Here is an 18,624-nt window from a genome sequence, read left to right as displayed (position 1 = left end):
GTCATTTCCCTACAAGGACCAGATAAATACTGGGTTGGCCAAAAAGTTCGTTTAGTTTTTTTCTGTACGATGGCTCTAGTAAAGCTTTTTGTTTTTTAACTTAATTCGAAATCATTTTGTTACATTGTATTGTGACAGTTGTCATATCAATGTGCATTTCTTAAAAGGCATCAAAATCGGTGAGTTTTTGTGCAGCCATTTTAATATCGAAGATGGAAGATTTGCAACATTTTTGGCACATTATGTTTTATTATTTCAAGAAGGGTAAAAATACAACTGAAATGCAAAAAAAAATTTTGGGGCAGTGTGTGGAGAAGGTGCTGTGACTGATGAATGTGTCAAAAGTGGTTTGTGAAGTTTCTTGGTACTACTGACATTTTGGCCAAGTAATTCTTTGCTGTGGGACTGTCTTGTGCACTGGAAGATGTTTAGAAACACCCCTGGCCTTTACCCACTAGAAGCCAATAGCAGGAGATGGCCAACATACTCAAAATATCCAAATCAATAAAGTTATTGGTGAAAATGTAAAATGTGTCTTTTATTTTACAGGAAAGAAAACTAAAGGGATTTTTTTGGCCAATCCAATAAATTGGCCCAGCCCCCACTGTCTCCCCAGTTACCCACCTCTGTCCCCAGAGACAAAGCCTTGCAGAGGAGGGCCAAGCCTCTCCTGAGCCCGCCCCTCCATGCGTTGCTAGACCAAGATGTCCTGCAGGCTCACCCCTCACCTAGTCACTTGTATCTTTAGCTCATTCTCAGGAGCAGGCAGGAGAGTCACCCAGCAAACCTGCTACTCCTCCCACCCCTGCCCTGTACCTTCTGGCTCTACCAGCAAGCAGATGTAGCTCTGCCTTGCAGCAGGGGGGGGGGGGAACCCACTCTCCAAGGGCTGTCCTTTCTGAAAAAAGAAAGGCAATGGGCAGTCCTGCCACAGGACAGAAGCCTATGGTCACAATGCAAGTGGCCTGGAGCTGGAGTTAACTCATTTCTGAAGACACAGGTCCCTGGGACCTGGAACCTGGCCCATTTGTTTTCTAGACAGAAAGTCACTGTACCACCTCCAGGGCAGGCCATTCAGCCTTCCCCTTCATCCATCTTCTTGGTTACAGCAAAGACAGAACCCAGGCCTCCTGATGACCCAAGTCTGAGGGCCAGAGTAACAGCTCATTTGTTACTAAGTGTGAGAACACACCAGAATTGACGAGCAGAGCCCCCAAGGTTACAGGGGCCCAGCTCCCCCAGGGTCCTGCGCTTTTCCTCCTGCATGCAGCAGCGTCTCAACTACCTGCCACCCTAGGCTCTCTCTGCACCTGGGGCAACTAAACATCCCCCGCCCCCGCCCATGGAAAACAAGGGAAAAGAAGGAGACCTAGTCCTGAGAAGGAAGGGTAGGGGTCAGTTTCTGACTGGGCATACACAGAAAGAAAGGAAGGAAGACACCCGGGAAAGAGGCCAACGTCTCTCTGCCCTTGCGGACAACAGGGATGAACCAGTCCTCATCTCAGAGCCCTGCATCTCCCACAGAGGACTGGCGATGAGAGGGCAGCTGGAGAGCTAGCAGCCAGGGGGTGGGCCGGGCCAAGGGTGTGCAGTCCACCATCGCCTAGTTTTTCCACGCATCCCCAAGAGAAGGCAGCAGGGTCATACTGGCACGACGGTTCCCTCCCCTTATGGAAGGTCCCCAGCCTAAAACTCCGGAGGGTCTGTGGTTTCTACTCCGAAGCCCTGGCTCCCCAGACTGCCGCCCCTCTTAGCTCTCCCGAAGCGGCCTGGGGGGGAGGGGGCGGCGCTCGCCGCCTGTTGGAAAGGGGGTGTCAACCTTCCACTGCCAGAGATCTTCGTCTGGCCCCTTCCCCTACATCTCCCCAATGCCCTTTGTTTTCAGGCGGGGAAAGTTGCCAACACGCCCCCCTGTGCGCCCATCCCCCTTAGGGAACCCAAGCCTGGGCGCACCCTCTAATCCGCGGCTAGCTCTTTAGCTGGGGCCGCCACTCCGAAACCGAAAGCAAAGAGGAAGCAGGATGGGGCAGCGCCCCCAGCCCGGTCTCTCGATCTTCCTCTTCACCGTATCATCGTCCGCACCCCCTGCACTGGCGCTGACCCCCCTGCGCGGTCACCCCCCTGGGTGGTGGAATGGCCTCTCTGCGGGCATCGGGGGCACCTACCAGTGTGGGGCTGGGGCCGCGGGCAGGGGCAGGGGCAGGGGCAGGGCTGGGCCGGCTGCCTGCCCCGTGCAGGTGCGGCCAGGAGCGCCGTTTCGCCGGCTCGCTCCCGCTCCTCCTCCCGCGCCGGGACTCTAGGCGCTCTCCTGCGCCGCCTGCTCCCCGCCCCCACGCCCTGCGTTCGGACTCCCCCCGCGCAGAGTTGCCGGCCGTGCCTCCCCCACGCCGCCTGGCCTCCCGTGCTGCGCCTAGTCCCGCATTGTGGGTCGGCGCCCGCCACGGCGGCTCGGGGGCCGGGGGTCTGCAGCCGCCGCTGCCCGGGCCAAACGGAGCCCCCGGCGGCGGCGGCACTCACCCATAGTACGGATGCGATGCAAACTGCACATGCTCGCGTCTGACAGGCGCCCTGCCTCCGGCGCCGCTTAACTCCTTGATCGCCTGGTCGTCAGCTGGGTGCGCTACCCCGCTGACCCTGCAGCCTCTCGCAGCCGACAGTCTGCCGCGCTCGCGCGGCGCTAGGAAGCGTATCCACAGCCCCACAGCCGGGCCGTTGCGCAGGTGGCTGCAGTGCAAAGCTTCTTGGTCCTCTTGGCCCACGCCACCCTGCCACCCTGCCAGCATTTGAGATGTTTGCAGGAGACAGGAGGAGAGGACTAGCCTGGCTTGTAGAGTTGTAGGGGACTGTGTGAACAAAATCCACTGTGGGTATCCTGCAGGCCCCTACTAACGAAAGGCATGGGCCACATGGAGTTGCAGACCCACTATGTGCCAGCATTATGTTCTGTGCAGTCCATCCATTGAAACGGCCCTGCAAGTTTGTTTTATTAGTCCCATTTTCGAGATGGAGAAACTAAGGCCTATGGAAAGGAAGTTAAGGAATTTGCCTAAGGCAAGGCCTGAACCTCCAATGCCCGCAATTTGGTTTATATAGCAAAGATTAAACAGAAGATATTCTTTCTGAGGTCGATCTAGACACTTCTATTGGAAGGTGTAAAATATTGGATGTCATCTGGAAAGCCTAGAGATTCTGGAATGTGGGTGGTGGGGTATCCTAACGGAGGGCCCTGACTCGGGACAGGCCACTCAGATGGGTCCTGGGTCCTGCAGAAAGGCTGAGCAGCGAGGGGGATGCGATTTAACCCAAGGAACCCAAGCCTGGCTGCTTTCTCTGGGGGCTGCAGCCAGGAGAAAGGGACATTTAAAAATTTTTACATGACTCCTGGAGTGTCCTTTTGTAAATAATTCATTCAGAGGAAGCACCCTCTCTAATTCTCGCACAAACCTGATGTGTGCCTAGGCCTGAACTGCAAGGGCTGGTGACTGCTTCTCTCCCAGCTCTCCCCCTTTGTATCACATGCCATGGTGACAAAGAGTTCTCAGAGGTCTGAGGTCAGAGTCTTCTAAGAAAAGGAATTTGAGGTTCATCTAGCTGGTCTTGCCCCACTCTGGGGGAGCAGCTGGTCTGCTTTCCTGCCATCTGAACCTAATCCATTCTGTGGCTTCCCCTAGTTGCCTGATGGGGACTTGGGTCTTCCATCAACCTCCTGCCCCCAGCCGGGATGTTCAAAGGTGCATCCCAACTAGAGCAATGTGGACAAGGAGTTCTAAGCCCATCCCACACACACCGGGTTCTTGGCTGGCTGCGTCACTTTCCACATGGAAAGCCCAAGGGGGCAGAAGGAGTTCTGTTGGGTTTCTCAAACCAGTATAGGAAGTAGACAGCTATGTGGTGTCAGTGTCAAGAGCTCTTGGCTTCCCTGAGTTAGTTCCTACTCTGTAAAGTGAAGATAATATTGCCTATTTCAGAAGCGTATGTTGATGGCTCAGAAATGTAATGCATAGGCTTTTGATAACACAACAGTGTTTTCTGCTGGGATTCCTCCGAGAGGAGTGAAGAGAAAGGGCCAAGGCTATAGTGAAGAGGAGAGCTGTCCCTAGAACACTGTCAAAGAGGCAGGAGACAGCTACCTCTGAGGAACACCTGGGAAGAAGTGGCTTTAGTGAATCTAAGAGCAAAGCCCACCCGCTGAAGAAGAACCCCCGCTGTGCCCTGGCCTTGGAGGCCCCGTGCTCCCACTCTAGTTCTCAGTCTGTGACTGGCAGCTAGCTGACCTGGCTCCCTCTAGGACTCTGGGAGGCAGTGTGGCACAGAGGAAAGCACAATGGGCTGGCAAGGCAGAAGATCCGAATTCAGGGTGACTTATCCATCAGGCACAGGAGGTGCCTAGCACCTGCAGTGTTTTGGGGCCCAAGAAAATGTTTCAATTTTTTTTTAAATCAGAGACCAAAAAATAAACTTCGAAGTCTAGGACAATGTTTTCATATGTAATGTGTATTTCATATATAATAAATATTTTCATCCTTAGCATAGAAGCCATAGCATACATAATAAGCCAAGGTGCCAGATGCAGAATCAGAAAGAAGGAAGAGCCCTGGCTGGTGTAGCTCGTTGGACTGAGCGTGGGCCTGCGAACCAAAGGATCATGGTTCGATTCCCAGTCAGGGCACATGCCTGGGTTGCAGATTAGTTCCCGGAAGGGGTTGCATAAGAGGCAACCGTACATTGATATTTCTATCCCTCTCTCCTTCCCTTCCCCTCTAAGATAAATAAATAACATCTTTTAAAACAGAATTCTTTAAAAAAAAGAAGAAGGAAGGAAGAGTGAGGAACTGAGGCACAAGACCTGGCATCAGCGAGTCTCTACTTCATCCAGCTCTCCCAGGGTCTTAGCTCCATGATCTGGGTTTTCCTCATTCCTAAAGTAGGAATCATTTCTTCCCAACCAAAATGTATATAATGCCTTACAATGGACATATGGTCTCTCTTTGGGTATGATAGCTATTTTAATCCCCACTTTATAAAAGAAGAAATCAAGACTCAGAGAGATTATAAGTTTTGGTCAAGGTTGTATTACTAGCAAAGGGAAAATGCAGTTCAAGCTCGGGTCTGCCGGCACCCCATCCAAGGTCCTTTCCAGCTGCACCTAGATTTCAAACAAGATCCAGTGTGTAGAGGGCAGAGCGGTCCGCTGCAGACACAGACCTAAAAATGCGTTGAGTGGCTCTCTGGCTTTTCACCCAAAGAAGGCTGAGATGTGCATACAGTGTTGTGTGAATGGGTGAGAAGGGGACCCTGGGAGCAGTAGGCACAGTAGTAGCAGTGTGATGATTCGAATACAGAGTCAGGTTGGAGGACCACGGGACAAGCAAAGGCCCAGAGGATGCCAGCTCCTCCTTTGTCTTATCAAAGCAACATGGATTTGACGCAGACTCCACATCCTAGCCAGAAGGCTGAAGGCAGTCTGTCTAACCACGCTGAGCCTACTCTCTCACCTGCAAAATGGAAACGGCCGTAACACCCAAGCCCGTGACTGCTGTGAGCACAAATAAGATGATACATGTAAGGTATTTAGCATAGGGGCAGGCATGTAGACATAGTTAAAAAGACTTTTAACTCCCACAGCAGGCAGTTGGCGGTAGTTCTCCCCACACCTCTCTCCTATCACCAAGCAGGAAAGCAGACAGACCTTCAAATGCCTTTTCGTCTCCAGTGTGCCTTGTATATATACACTGTAGGCTCTTAGTCATGTTTTCTGAAAGACAAGAAGTTCCCTGCCCTTCTACAAAGCAAACCACCCATGAAGGAGTTGCTCTTGTCTGTTATACAGGATATTCTTGATGGTTTTCTGTATACTTGTTTGTGCAGATTGGCTCCCTGGGGCTTGCCCTCTGCCCTTAAGTCAGGAGAGATGTGGCTCCTGAGGGGGTTTCTGTGGAGGGACAGGGTCCACAGCCGGGTGAGGAAGAACCTGGTAGGGAGCCAGAGCGTGGGAATGAGAAGCCAGGAGAAAACTGTGTACGGTCTGTCCCGGATGCTGGAAAAGAAAGAGAGAAGTGAGGTAGGAGCAGAGGAAGCGCTGGCGTCAACCCCGAGTCTGAAATCACTTGAGCCCGCTGTACAGGAAAGCAAGCTGGGTGAGAGAGAAGAGGGGGAACCGCGGGGAGTCAATGCTCCCTAACATGCATACGGAAATCTCTCTGTTTCCCTGAAAGGCATCCAGAAACTTACTTATTGTGGACTAGGGCAATCCCTTTACAGATGGAGTGCTTTTTAGACTGGCAGGACAGTTCTCGTCTTTCAAAAAATATGGGCATGGGGCAAAGGGGGACAAAAACGAGGGACATCTTCAATAGTGCTGACGATAGATGAGAGAGAGAGGGAGGGAGGGAGAGAGTATTGGCAGTAAGAGAGGGAGTGAAGGTCATTCGATGGAGTTTGAAAATGGGGGAGTATCTTTGTAACAGCCCCTTCTTGAAACAGGAAGGAAAGAGGCTAAGGAACATGAACCAGTTTTCATTTAGAATTCTTTGGTTGCAAGCAACAGAAGCCAGCTTTAGCTATCCTACATCTAAAAGGAATTTATTGGAAGGACACGATCAGGTGGCTTGCGGATCTTAAGGGAATGCTGGCAAAACAGTACTGAAAATGTGAGGGCCAGGGCAGCTTTCGAACGCAGATAATGGGAAGTATTTGAAAGCCTCCTCAGGGCTCTTCGGCCAGAACAACTTCAATCTTTTTATCACTTCTGCTGAAGTGGAACTGAGTCAAATTTGCCTAAGTCGAGTCACACGTCCGCCTCTTGGCCAGGGAAGGGCTGGCAGAGTATTCTGATGTAAGTTCTACCAGCACCCTGCACCATGAGTGAGAGGTGAGTAGAGAAAGAGAAATTAAAGTGTTAATTCAAGGAAGAGAAAAGCTGCCTGGCGGCCCCCTGAAAATGCATGTTCCCAACTTCGGGGGAGCAGGCAGCCCAGGAAACGCCCCTTTCAGGAAATGTACCTGAAAGGTTCTTGGTTATGAGAGAAGGCGAAAGGAAAAGCACATAAGCCTCAAGAAAAGCAGCAGGAAGCTCTGAAAAGCACCAGGACAGACAGCACAGCTGGCTGAGCAAAGCCACCACTGGCGCTGGGGTTGGCATAGAGCTGCAGGCAGACAGGCGTTTTATGGCCTCTGTGAGCTGGCCCAGGAACAGGTGAACTGTGATAAGGAAAGTGAGTGCAAAAGGTTGTTAAGGATGTCCCCAAATGTTTATAAATCGCCTCAGAGGGTTGGAAAGGGGTACCAGTGGAGGGGGAAAGAGGAATTAGACCCCCGGAAACAAGGTCAAGTCGACTGCAGCTTTTTCAGAAGTTTGCTGTCCATCTGTCCACGTGGGACAGGGTTATGTACTTTCTCAGAGCTCCCAAAAGAATGTGAGTGTTACTATGTCAGGGATATTTAAAAGTCATGTCCTCTCTCATTTTTGTGGCATCAGAATGAAAATGCAGTGGAGTTCTATGCGGTATCTGCAAACACCTTGAGCCTAAAAAACAAGAACTCACCAGCCTGCGACAATGTGAATTCATCCAGCTGTAACTCCAAGGAGAGCTGTCCTGACGCGCGGGAGCCTGAACGAGGAGAGGAGGCGCCTGCAAAACAGCAGAAACTTTGATAAACAGACGGGTTCGATTGCTGAGAGCCAGCTCTTCGCCGCAACAGCAGCCTAGGCCAGCCGGTCTCCCCTGCACCGAAAGGATGTCCCCTCGCTGGTCCTCTGATGATGACAGCTCCCAGCCTTGGTCATTTGGCTCCTCTGGGAAAACAAGCTCCTTGTGGTGGAGAGGAGCTCCAGCCCCTGGCCGCACCCGGGGCTGAGACCTATCAGCTCCCGATCCAACCAGGCTCAGGTTTGATGAATGTGTGGCCAGCCCTGGCCTTTTTGTCCTTGCGTAGTCTTTTCTGGTTTGAAAATAACCTGGAGATACTGGGGGGGAAAAATGAATTCATCCATTAAGCATTAAGACATTAATGTGTGTGCACCAAGAAAACTCTGAAAATTAGGGTCGTTGCATGAGACTAGCGGTAAATTAAAGAGGGGGGAAGACCAATGCTAAAAAATAATTAAAGTGAAAACATGAATATACATTAAAACTATGCTACTTCTCACTTCTAAGCCTGGACTTCACTGTGAAGGTTGTACATTTTGGCAGGATAGGATTGATTATGAATCTTGGAAATCATGGGGGGGACACCCCCACTTCTCCACGCTCTCATTTCTAACTCAGCAGTCAGTCCAGGTGTGGGGCAAGTTTGAAAGAATCTCTGCCCTAGAGATCAGAAACCAAACTCCAGGCTGATCACCTCCCCTCCCTGCCTCCCTTTGCCAGGATACCAGGAGCTTAGTCGTCTGAGGCAGGACAAAGGAGTATTGTTAAGAGGAGCCTGCTTATGAGAAGGCTTTGCAACTAAAAGCTTTCGCGCTGCTATCTAAACCATTCTGCCCAGGGGGACACTGTGTGCCTGTCCCAACTTCACTGTATCAGTTCAAAGGGAAATTTCAGCCAGAAGCAGTGATTGCAGAAAGCTATCTGGAGACTTGGCAACATTAGTAGGTTAAGAATTTCTATCGCAACATCTTATCCAAGTCCCAATTCCTGGCCCCACTAGGTCCTGGGATGGGTTAGAGTGGAAAAATCTTTCTTTTTTGTAGATGAGAGTCAAAAGGGTTCTCCTGTGGAGGCTGGTTGAGAGGCAGCCCAGCTTGGGGGTGGGGGTGGGGGTGCGGATTGCATCACTGAGGGTAGGATAAAATCTGCTTCAGTCCTGTTTACCCTCCTGCTCTTGGCCCTTCTAGGAGAATTCTGCCACCTTCAGGAAAGGCTGCATAAGCCTGACAAATTGATGATCCCAGGGACGCTTGTCTCGTCTGGGGAATTAGTTCACTTGAGGTGTCCTATTAGTCCTAAATGCTAATTAATTACTAAGTATGTATTGAGTGTCTTTTCTTCCCCAGCACTGCACCCTTGTGGGGACTGGAATCCTCACTGCAAAGAACTTGTTACTCAGTTCAACAACCATTAATGTACCACATACTGTGCTAAGGATTAGGTCAGGCGAGTAAAAAGACAGAGACCTGCCCTGTGGGTATGAGACCAATGTACATGACCAAGCACCACCACGAGCTCCTAGCGACTGCTTTAAATTCTGCACCCCCCATGCTGTGGAAGCTATGTGTACCATTATTTGTGTTCTGTGATGGGGCTGTTTCCATGTCTGGCTTTCCATCTACCATACTCTGTTCATTTGTTTTATTGTGTTTTATTTACTTATTTTTAGAGAGAGGGGAAGGGAAAGAGAAAGAGAAGGAGAGAAACATCAATCGGTTGCCTCTTGTGGGTGCCCTGGCCAGGGACCAAACCTGCAGCCCAGGCATGTGCCCTGACCGGGAATCGAGGCCTTGAACTTCCAGTTTGTGGGATGACACCCAGCCAACCCAGCCGCTCTGGTCCGAGTACCACATTCCGTTCGTCAAGTAAACTCTCGGGCTTTGGCTGAAAATTGATCAGTATTTGCAAATTTATATACCCTTTTCTGTCAAAACAGTCTTTGTCCCTCTTTCTTGCCCACAGCTGAGGTCAAGGTTTGCTTTCTCCTTCAGCAAGACACAGACCTGGGAAGAGGGCAAAGCCATCTTTGGTGGTGTTTTTCATATCTGTGGGCAGTAATGTCAGGTGTTCAGGATTGTACCCTCCCAGGGGGCCTGGGGACTGGAAGGGAAGAATAGTGGGGTTTCCAATGACACAAGAGGAGGACCCAGAAGGGCTGAAAGCTCTGTTTGGGGGCTACGTACTGGCTGTGTTCAGAGGGCACAGCCTGAGAAGGAAACTGGGTGCTCAGGGAGCTTATGCTGATCTAATCAGTGTCCCTACGGGCATTTGTGTGATGGAAATAAATACTATGGCACATCCTTGAGCTTTTCCTATTTAAACCCCCTATTTAAACTTCATGTTCTAGAAAGACACTGGACCCAGGGGGTCCCCCTCCCTGTCCTAACTGCTACTTGCCAACCAGGCTGCAGAGAGAGAGCTGGATGATGTTCCCAAACTCTCAGAGCGTCAAAGGAAGGGCCATAAGGGTCTCCAGTGCCGCAGAAAGGAGTGCAGAGGAGTGTAGGTGAGTGTGGAAGAATGAAAAGGGCAGAGAGAAGGAAGAGTTACTCCAGATTTCCTCCTTGAACTCATTTACTGTGCTATTCCCCCCAGAACCTCACGAAGTCAAGCCTCTGGACTACACCCAACCAGCTGCGCGGTCCTTCTCGCCCCAAGAGGAGAGAACATGGCTGAACAGGGAGACGGAAAATGGGTTTGGGTTAGAACTAGGCCCAACTCAACTCTGTTTCCAGACCTGTGTCTGCTCCTTCCAGACCTGGACGACTGCCAGACCACAAGCACATAGTGTATAATGGGAATCCAGTAATGCCGTTGTGGTTATAGCTTTATTGCTCTGACGAGGTAGCAGAGACCCAGCAACATCAAGGGCATGGGAGTCCCCTCTGATCTGAACACTGCCCCCCCCCCCCCGCCTCAGGTCTCCACTGGCCATCTCCTTCCCCGAGATTTTAACCAGTGAAAGGCCGTTACTCAGGAGGACTGGCATGAAATTTGAGGGGTGGAAAGTTTCGAGGGCAGATTCTGACTCTTTGACTGGCAGATTGTGGCTTTATTGAGTTATTTCTCAACTTCCTTGAATCTCAGCTTCCTACTTTACTGATGAGATCAATACTTTTAAAGCATTTTAATAGTCTTATTAGAAAAATGATTCATACTCCTTATAAAACATTTATATAATATAGAAAAAATCAGAAACTAAACACATTACACCAAATTTCTAAACCCAGAGATAATCACCGTTAATGTTTGAAAAAAACCTTCTACCTACATCTATTTACATAGATATACATATCGTTATGTATATACATATATAATTTTATATGAAATAAGTCATGTTATCCATGCTTTTCTAGAAATTGTGTCACTTGAAATTACTTGAAATTACAATTCATTACTTGAAATTAAGTAATGAATATCTTTCCATGTCACTAAATATAATTCTACAACATAAATGTTAGTGGCTGCACAGTATTTTATTTTCTGGGTAAACCATACTAATTTACTGGTCACTGCTGATGGATATTCAGGTTGTGTCTTTTTCTCTATTTTGTTATTATTGCTGCTAATAAATGTTAAGGACAAGATAGTCCTTTTAACCATTCCTCTCCTAACACAACTTGTGAGAAATGTTGAATAATGTAGCTCAAGAAAGAACACAAGAATCGCAAGACCATGCCAGTGAAGGCAGGAATTCAGAGTGGAGGGAAAGGGCCAGGAAGTTTTCAGCGATCTGACCTGTAGAAACGACATCGGATCTCATGATCACTGCTACATGTGTGCATTAGTATCCCACTGGCTTTGAGTGGCCAGTGTATTTAGGGAAATTTCTTACTTTGAACATGCCAGTGGATTTACTGCAACACTACTATTCTGCCTCCCCCCCAGATCATGCTCTTCCCAGGAGCACTTTTAGTGGCAGAGATCCTGGGTCTACACAGGACTGTCCCCATGCCCTGCTGGGAAATTTCTGCTTTAGGGACCAGGAATTCCAGAGCCGTCTAAGGGTGTCCCTGGTGTGGTGACGTGTGCCGCTTGGAAGGAGTGGCAGCCACGGGTCCCTGCAGAGCACTGTCTGTCAGTTTCCTGGGCCCCCATCCTACGCGTGGTACCATTTGTTCCAAACTCCCCTCTGATGTAGAAGACCTGCCTGTCACCTCTACCCGTTTCCTTTGGGTGGGCCCCACTCCATGAAGGGCAAGGGACCAGTNATTCCAGAGCCGTCTAAGGGTGTCCCTGGTGTGGTGACGTGTGCCGCTTGGAAGGAGTGGCAGCCACGGGTCCCTGCAGAGCACTGTCTGTCAGTTTCCTGGGCCCCCATCCTACGCGTGGTACCATTTGTTCCAAACTCCCCTCTGATGTAGAAGACCTGCCTGTCACCTCTACCCGTTTCCTTTGGGTGGGCCCCACTCCGTGAAGGGAAAGGGACCAGTATTCCCTCTTCTGGACCTGGGCCCAAAACTCAGAACTTGGGTATGCGGAGATTCCTTTTTGGAAAGGTGCTCTGTGCATTCCATCTCTCGGTAAGCTCCAAAGCTTGCTTCTGCATGAGCACAGCTCCCAGTATACGGATTCCCTCGGTGTTCTGAGATGAGCAGTGTGGTTCCAGCTCTGTGTCCTATCACGTAACCCGTGGCAGAGCAAAGATGCTCCTTAGCCCGCAGCTTGGACTTTGCATCAAAGATACCCTCCCAGTCCCCTGCTCTCATGGCATGTCTGGCTGACATGGGATAAGTGCCCAGCTGATGGCCTGTGCCCGGCTGGAGCCAGGCATCCAGAGCTGGGGATGGGGAGATTGTTCTTTCCATCATTCCTCACGTCCCCCCAGCCTTTTAATACCACTGAGTTTTTCAATCCCCTTCCCTGAAACTGAGCAAAATTGAACAGAAACAAAGTATGCAGAGTTTAAAGTCTCCACTTTAGGCAGAGCTTAAAGCCCCATTAACCACCTTCTGAGGTGACTAAAGCATGCTGTGGCCAGATCAAAAAGGACCAGATCTGGTCCTAGGTATGGGAGTAGAAATGTCCTTTTCTACTCCCAGGGGGTCCTTTATGAAAACAAGCCAACCTGCTGTCATCTGGGAGATCCCTATAGAGGTGTCACTTAAGTTATATAAATGTCTAGTCATTATGTTGTATACCTGAAACATACAATAATAGTATGACAACCGTAAATGAAAAAAAAAATTTTTTGAGAAAACATACAATCCTCACCACTAGATGGCGCTGAGAGATAGCCTGCGATGTCCTGGGAGGTCAATGGCATCGACCAGGGCTTTGATAGGAAAGACAGGTTTTGTCATCTGGACTAAAACTCCTTCACAAAAAGGAACTGGCAAAGAGAGTTTCCAATAGGATATGAGCCCTGGCACTTCTAGTAAAAATCCTGAGCCTGAGCAAGAGGATCAGAAGCACAAGATAAAGGCCTGATGGACCAAAAAAGATCATAGACCCTGTTGGTTTCAAGCCAGGCCACCGAGGGAAAGAGGGAGGAAGAGCTGCAATGGCTATGCCTTCTCAGTCTATTCCTGGATTTCCCGTCTTCTCTTCTCTGGGACCATTTGTTGGCTCACTGTTACAGCAACCCCTCAGCCTGGAAGGCACCCTGCAGAGAAACGTCTGCATCCCACAAGCAGAGGAAGTTCACACTCACAGCCCTACGTGCAGGGCCCCACCCCAGACAGTAGGCCACTTCCTGTCAGGTGAAGCGGCTGCTTCCAGGAGGGGAGGCCAGAGGCCACCCAAGGTCTGGTTCGCCCTAAAGGGAGCCACTTATTCCTCCACTCTCTCCCTCCCCTACATCCTGGCCCACAGGGGACATTCCCCAAAAGTGTATTAAATGTACGAAAACATCATCTTGGCTCACAGAACCTCTCACACTGTTAGTCCAGCTCTGAGATGAGCTAGTGGGAAACTCAGGCAGGACTGCGTGTGGGGGTAAGGTAAGCGCGGGAGGAAGACTCTTGTTTTTCTCAGCTTGGGTCCATCATCAGCTGAAGAGATCATAGTGATAGCCAGCATCTACCGAGCACTTACTAAATACATGGCAGGAGTGAGCTCAGAGCCAGAGCTGGGATCTGAACTCGGGAAGTAGGACCCCAGGGACCATACACTGTCACTTTGAGAACTCAAGTGTCTGGAGCTGCTACGCACGTGCCACAGGAAAGGAGCCCAGGCGCCATAACCAGCTCCATGACTGGCCTGAGTTTCCTTGGCTGCTTAGAGCCCCGGCGTCTCTCCCTCAGAGCTCTCCAGGCTGCTTTAGAACACGCCACCTACGTGGATCTGGGCCCTGCCCAGCCCCTCCTGTGCCCTGATGTGAGCAGCCATTGTTTCCATGGGTGATGAAAGCTGATGGACACGAGACAGCTGGTGTAAATCCACGATGCTGCAGTTTGTAAAAGGATCTGGAATCCCAGTCAGAAGGCTGCATTTCCCTGGTCCTCTTCCCTGAGTCCCATCAGCTCCCGTCTTAGCTCCCATTTCTCCCTCCCTGCCATTTTCTCTGCCTCCATCCCACCGAGCCCCCTTCCTCCTGGCTCTCGCTTGCTTGGGGAGCCCACAGCTGCCCTGGACAGATCATTCTGCACTGATACATGTTGTAATTGCGTCAGTTCAGCCCTGTGGTCCTCCACTGTTGTTGCTCTCCGAGAAGGTCTCTGGAGTGTTGGAGCGGGATGGATGACAAACCAGCCACTACCAGGCACCCTACTGGTCCTAAGGGACATGAAAATACGGACCCCGGGGCCTGCGATCCCAAAGCCTGGGGGTTGAGTCCGTATTTTAATCAGTGCTCCCAGGATTTTATGACATGAGGTTAGGTGGGGAATTGCTGCCTACCTCCTCATTGGAGTCCTCCTCGACCAGACCCTCCTTCCACCCACTGCTCTTTGTTAGTGCCCAAGCTCCTAGGTCTTTGGGCATCTTGCTAGTCTTTTATTCCTTTATACTTTTGTTCACTAACTCTTACTGGGCACTGGGGCAGACCCTTTATCTCCTCCTTGACAATCACCCTGAAAGGAAAGAATTCGGATTCCTGCTTTACACAGGAAGAACCCCTCCCTCCCCCACACCATGCACCTGGCCCTCTGCCTCCAGAGCCCACAGCGCACGGAACAGATCGTCCCCAGTGATACAAGCGGTCATTGCGTCAGTTCTTACCTGCGATCCTTTCTGGGAAGAGCCAGGACTCAACCACCATCATACCTCGTTCTGGAGCCTGTGCCCTGAGTTTATGGGTCGCAGTCCTCACACTCTGTTTCCTCACACAGCATCTGGAGAATGGCAAATATTTGTTCAGGAGTAACTGAATGAATAAATGAAAAGAGTCTGCGCTCAAATTTAGGACCCCTCCCCCCCAACACACACAGACACTCACGTACACAGAACTCTGCCTCTGGACCACCGCATGTTCTTCCTACCGTGTACCCTACACTTCCCTGCACATCTGACCGCTGCCCTTCCAGTCCCACTTGGGTGGTGACCCTGAGCCTCTCTGACCCAGCCCACGGTTGACCTGGCTGCTCCCAGAGAATCCGCAGCAGAACCAGCCTCCTGACTTCTCTGTAACCCACGAGCTACCAAGCTCTGCTCCTAGCTCCTGAGGCCGAAGGCTGGACCAGGACGGCCCAGGGCTCCTCCACCTCTGAAGCCCTTCTCCTTCTCTTCCTTTCCTTCGTGCCCTTTACTGTCCTTCCAACTGCCATAGAACCAAGCCAGGAAGGCAGGAGAACGGGTGCTTCATTTGGGAGGGTTCCAGTGAGGCAGGAGGGATCTCTCAGGAGCCCAGAACCCCGCTCAGAGAAAATGAGTGGGGTCGGCAAGCGAGGTCTCTAGAAAGCCCAGGACATGGGGAAGATAAAGTGTCAAACATTTCACCAGTTCTCTCAGTTATTTTTGCCTCTCAAGCCATCTTGCTTACCCATGGCAGTCTTACAGCAAAGAGAACTTCTTGGGATGGATACCACCTCTGACACAGTAGGTGCCTGGGAGACATCAAACCTCTAGCAAATATTTGCTCAAAGAGTAAATAACGAAAGCTACTCTTTATACAGAATTTGCTACTACACCAGACATTGCACTATCTCACTGAATCTTTTCAATGACACTAACTGGCAAAAGTATCATCACCATTTTGCAAGTGAGGAATTAACTCAGAAAGCTTTTGCAAGCGCCCCAAGGTTATATCAGCACATAAATGGTAAAGCTGGGGCTCGAACTGAGGTCTGGTCAGTTTCAGGGTCCCCATTCTTCCCCACAATGCTGCCCAGGGACACAGGCACAGACTGGAATGCTGTTACAATGACTCCATGGGAATTTATTTTTAACTATTTCAGTCTGAACCATGTGGGGCGTGCGCACAGTCCTGGACTCTCCTCTCACCCCTGGAGAGGTTAGTAAGCTTCCGAAGCACTCTAATCAGGAATCCATGCTTGGGAGGGTGGTTACATAAACACTTCGACCGCCATCCAAATCGACACCAGCAGGACGAACATACTTAAGAGATGCTAGAAACAATCTCTCACCGGTGAAATGAGTGATTTTCAAAATATGGACATAAGCCCTGGCTGGTGTAGCTTAGTGGATTGAGCGCGGGCCTGTGAACCAGAGGATCACAGTTCAATTCCCAGTCAGGGCACATGCCTGGGTTGTGGGCCACTTCCTGGCAGGGGACACACAAGAGGCAACCATACATTGATATTTCTCTCCCTCTCTCCTTCCCTTCCCCTCTAAAGATAAATAAATAAAATCTTTTAAAAAATATGGACAGAGAAAGATGATTTGGGCCCTCGTATGAACCATGTGCACAATCCGGACAGGCCAACTGCCTGACTCCCTCGGAGCAAGTTGCGGGACTTCTCGTGCCTGCTTGCTAACGAATGCTTGTATATTTGGCAAGGGCTATGGCTCTGGCCATTTTGAATACCTCACCTGCAGGAGGTTATGGAAGAGGGAACAGACAGCCTCCACATACTTCTCATCTCAGCGGCTGCAATATAAGAACCTGAAAATCGCCGATGGGCCAAATTGGTCCAGACTGTTCACAACAAGTGGCCGTCGTCCAGGCTCACCATCCTTTCAGAAGAGAAAAGGAGGCCCTCGGTTTCAGTGACTGAAATGGCCCTTAGACTTGGGGCCCATGGTGGCTCTCTCCCTCTCTCTCAGCGCTCAGGCCGAACAGAAATGAGCTGCAGGCGTGGTGGGTACCCTTCCTCCATGGATCCTTGAAGGAGCCTCGGAGTCAGGGCCTTTCCCAGGCCCCTGGCCCCTAAGCTCCCACCCACTACAGCGCCAGCCCAAGATGGTGCCTGAGATGGCTTTTTCCTCACTACAGTTTTACAAAGTCCCCCTTGCTGTGGTGACTCCCTCATAACCCTGACTTTTCTCCAAATTTCAAATCCTCTGAATGGAAGGGGAGCTGAGATGAGGCAATAATTTCTCCACTTTACAACAGGACAAAGGGAGGCAAGGAAGCAAGGAGACAGTTCACCAGGCTTACAGCTGGGCATCTACCAGCATGCCTGGACAACTTAAAAGTCAGCTACCATGAATGAATGAATGAATGAATGAGTGAGAGGAAGGGAGGAAGGGCAGAAGGGAGGGATGTCGGTGTCAGCTGATGTCACTGTCTGGATATGGCCAGTGGCCACAGGTAGATGCTCAGTCTCAGGTCCACAGAGGGCTACGTTGAAAGTGCCAGAAGACATAGGTAAAAGACAGTGACTCAGCCACCCCAACCCTTAATCTCAGGAGTAAGTTGGGGTACGCCAGTCTGGAGGTCCATAGGGATCCATCCCTGAGGTAGGGTTGGATATGCACAAGTGTGGGGACTGTGGTTCAGAGCGACGTAGGAGCCAGGTCTCACTGGAGCCAGAACAGCTGCTTCTGCTGATTGGGTACCAGTGGGGGAGGTAGAGGGGACACCAGGAACCCAACCAGAGTTGTGGGGAGGTGGGGCAGAGTTGCTGGGCTGCCAGCATGGGGTGGCTGGGGTGAAGCAGAGGAGGCAACATCAGCAAAGGACAGTCCCTAGTATTTAGACAGGAAAGCCTGCTCTGTCTGTGAGCCTCGTGCCTGGTTATTGATTGCCTGCAGTGCCCGAAGCCTGTCAGGCTCTGGGGCTGCGGGGTCAGTCTCTCCCTGGAGTGGAGGAGGGGACGTGCCCACTCCCCTCTAATCATCCATTCACTCTGTGAGTGCTAGGTAGGGACTAATAATAATAAACAAAAGAGCTATGAAGCTCAGCTATAAAGGACATTATTGGGACAACAGAGGAAATTAGAATATGTCCTACATTGTAGATGATAGTATTGTATCCATGTTAAATTTCCTAAGAGTGATATTTAGAGAACATCCTTGTTCTTAGGGAAGTACATGCTAAAGTATTCAGGAATAAAAGCTCAAGAAGTTGTGTAAAAAATAAAGGTTAAAAAAGTTGTGTACAAGTAACTCTCAAATGGGGGAGAGGGGCCGGGGGGGGGGAAGAAAATGTGGAAATATGATAATAATAATTTAATGTACTGTTTTCTGGAACTTCTGTAGGTTTAAAACTTTTTTAATTAAAAAGCTGGGAGGAAAGTTTGAAGAAAAAGAATAGTTATCACTTATTGAATAATAATTGGATATTAAAATTTATGGAACTCTTTTATCTGATTTAATCCTCAAACCAACTCTAGAAACAGATCTTATGATTCTCATATTAAAGACAAGAAAACCGGGTCCCACAGAGGCCAAGGAACCTGCCCAAGTTTACAGGGCTGGGATTTAAACTAACCGCAGGGTGGGGAGCCATTAGAGGGGAATGTGGCTGGGAGGCTGATGGCTAACATTTCCTCGAGCCATTCCAGGTGCGAGCCGGGTTCTCAAGTTGCCTGTGCACATGGACTCATTTGCTCCTCCCCTTTCTGAAGGCTGTGCACTTTGTGACAAATTAATCATCGGTGCGGGAGAGAGGGAATGAACGGGCACTCACAGG

General features: G+C 50.2%; 1 protein-coding gene and 1 long non-coding RNA gene across 4 annotated transcripts in view; one reads left to right on the top strand and one right to left on the bottom strand.

Moving 5' to 3' along the window:
• TMEM229B (transmembrane protein 229B) overlaps window positions 1–2,638 on the bottom strand; it is a 37,928-nt gene extending 35,290 nt beyond the window's left edge. For 2 of the 3 annotated variants that reach the window (XM_037031232.1, XM_037031234.1), the window contains exon 1: window positions 2,166–2,508. The gene's annotated coding sequence lies outside the window, so the exon portion shown is untranslated. The other variant, XM_037031235.1, reaches the window with a different exon arrangement.
• Window positions 2,639–6,948: 4,310 nt separating this feature from the next.
• On the top strand, window positions 6,949–10,512 carry LOC118976907 (uncharacterized). The gene is made up of 4 exons (XR_005064373.1): window positions 6,949–7,214; window positions 7,478–7,889; window positions 9,997–10,155; window positions 10,245–10,512. It is a non-coding gene; the product is annotated as an uncharacterized LOC118976907 (long non-coding RNA).
• The last annotated feature ends 8,112 nt before the right edge of the window (window positions 10,513–18,624 follow it).

Source organism: Sturnira hondurensis, unplaced genomic scaffold, assembly GCF_014824575.4.
Source record: "Sturnira hondurensis isolate 20B ecotype Veracruz unplaced genomic scaffold, ASM1482457v3 Scaffold0021143, whole genome shotgun sequence".
Lineage (NCBI taxonomy): Eukaryota > Metazoa > Chordata > Mammalia > Chiroptera > Phyllostomidae > Sturnira > Sturnira hondurensis.
This window is presented reverse-complemented; position numbering and strand designations above follow the sequence as displayed.